Here is a 2,484-nt window from a genome sequence, read left to right as displayed (position 1 = left end):
GGGCGAGGGGCGGGGCTGCTGTCAGCTAGTTCTGTGAGATTTAAAACTGCCTAGCCGGCTTCCCTCCTGGTGCGTGGTTCCCAGAACGACTTCCTTTAGCCTTCTTGAGCCGATTTTTCTATTTGTCTCTGCTCTGCTGAGATGTACTTGTGTGAATTTTCAGTCACAGCATCTATTAATTTGTGGGCAGTGATTCAGATCTCTTCATGACACTCTCTCAAAATAAACTCTTGGAGTCTTTTAATGTTCACATTAGATGTTTTACCCTTAATTTATGTTAATTTACACTATATTAATGTTTACGTCATTCTTCCTAGCAGGTGAGCTATTGGTCTCACTGAAGTAACCCTGGGACCACGGGATTATTGCAGCCTGTTGCCTGTGGCTGTATTGGTTTGTGCTTGGTGAAAGGTTTGCTTTGAATCATTTGTTCAGATAAAATTGTTTTAACTGAGTAATTCTGGAGGAAGCTTTTTTAGAAGAGACACATCCATAACATCCAATTCTAAATAAGCAAGACTAAAATATTGCTTGCGTCCACTGCATCTGTAGTATTAAATATTGTCTTAGAATCCTCTTCACCTTTGGGTTAATTTATTTAATCATTCAATCCATTATTATTACATTTCTTTTTTATTAATTCTTTTTTATTAATACGTGTTTGCCATATATAATGATCATATTCATCATGTAGAATTTGTACTTATACATAATATATTTTAATTATTTTTTCCCATTTTATTTCCATTTATTCCTTCCATTCATTTTATTTTTTTTCCCAGCTTTAATTGCTTTTCATTTGGTGCTGAAATTGTCACATATACATTTCACATACATGATTGTCAACTTGATTGGTTGGAGAAATTAGTAAAGCACACTTGCGGGTGTGTCTTTTTGTTATTACTGCATTTCTTCTATGCTCCATGTACTTTTTCAGAAACTTGAATACAGAGGCGAACACAAAGCATAGTTCCTTTCCTCATGGAAGTTATGGTCCTGCAAAACACAAACTGAGAGAAACACTGTCAGCCCTCTGAATCTTCAAGTCCAGTTTCTGCAGAGCCAACTAAAAATGGAAGAAAAATGTTGAGGAGAAAATTGTGTACCCCGAGTATGTGTTGGCTTTTCCTTTTCATTATTTCCTTAACAATACAGTACTATATAACATAAGTGTATCTAACATTTATACTGTATGAGGTATTATAAACATCTAGAGGTGACTTATAATATGAGGGTGAGTGTATGTTATGTGAACACTATAACATTTTGTATAGAGAACTTGAGCATTGTGGTTTTGGTGTCTTTACTGGATCCTGGATCCAGTCTCCTGAAGATACAGAAGAATAGCTGTTAGAGATGAATACACAGCATGAAGAAAGATACGGTGGAAAATTAAGACTAGTTCTGGAGGAAAATAATAGAGATTTTTAGCCATTTCTCCATTCTTTCTTCCCTCTCACCTTTTTTTTGAATGAATACTAGAGCCTTCAGCTTGGTATAGCCACATGACTGAGTCCTGGGCTATGGGAAGAGCCAGCACCTTGGAAGTGTTCTAAAGAAATGGAGGAAGAAGGGCTGTTCTGTTCCTTGTTTCTTTTTCATTACTTGCTGGAATGCGGTTGCAGTGATTTGAGTTCTTGGCGGGTGAGGCCGAACATATTGAAAGAATTGTTACAAGAAAGGACCCATTTGCTTACCCGACACCCTGGATTGTGGCCACAGGAGACCTAGACTGTCCCCTGGACTTTTTTTCCACAAGAAATCATCTGTTACTCAGTTTAAACCTGTAATCTCAGTCAGTCCTAGAGTAATTCCTTCCCTCCTGTTTGTTAAGTTGCTTTCTTTACTACTTAACACATTAATCACCGGATTCTTTGCCAAAGATGTACAACTTTTTTCAGTATGAATGATCAGTTTATCAGTTTCATCTTCTACAGAGTTACCTTTCCAGGCACTCATCTTGCTCCAGTGTGGGCTAATTCTGAGGTATGGCATGGCAGTAATTCTTGACTATCCTTTCATCACTACCCTGCAGAATCTTATTTGGCTTGGCTTGGACATTTTATTTCCAGGATCTTTTTTTTTTTTCTTTCAACGTCTAATCTTAGGAAGAGGAAAATGGGAGTTAAACGTTTGAGACTTAAAGTCTTTGTTTTATTGGTCCCTTATTTATAGTACAGATGGACATAGAATTCTACATTGGAACCTTTCTTATCTTTTAGAGGCAGTGCTCAGGGCAGGCCAAATTGCTGAGTGGATTAAAACTGCCTGCAAGTAGGACCAGGGGTGTCGGGGGTTTGATCCCTGGGCCTGCCATGCCAGCCCTACCCCCAGGATACGCTGAGCTGGCAATTGAGACTGGGCATGGTGGCACATGCCTGTAATCCCAGCTCTTGGGAAGCTATAAACAAGCGGATCACTATGAGTCTGATCTAGTAGTGAGACCCTGCACACCCTGTAGACTCTTCCCCAAAAATACAAAAA

At 38.7% G+C, this 2,484-nt stretch overlaps 1 long non-coding RNA gene across 1 annotated transcript; it reads left to right on the top strand.

The window, feature by feature from the left end:
* The first annotated feature begins 324 nt into the window (after positions 1–324).
* LOC111818551 lies at positions 325–2,328 on the top strand. Its single transcript, XR_002822517.1, has 3 exons — positions 325–411; positions 783–884; positions 1,483–2,328. It is a non-coding gene; the product is annotated as an uncharacterized LOC111818551 (long non-coding RNA).
* The last annotated feature ends 156 nt before the right edge of the window (positions 2,329–2,484 follow it).

The sequence above is a fragment of the Octodon degus genome, unplaced genomic scaffold, assembly GCF_000260255.1.
Source record: "Octodon degus isolate 3935 unplaced genomic scaffold, OctDeg1.0 scaffold00094, whole genome shotgun sequence".
Taxonomy (NCBI): domain Eukaryota; kingdom Metazoa; phylum Chordata; class Mammalia; order Rodentia; family Octodontidae; genus Octodon; species Octodon degus.
The sequence above is the reverse complement of the archived record's forward strand: the minus strand, read 5'-3'. Positions and strand labels throughout refer to the sequence as shown.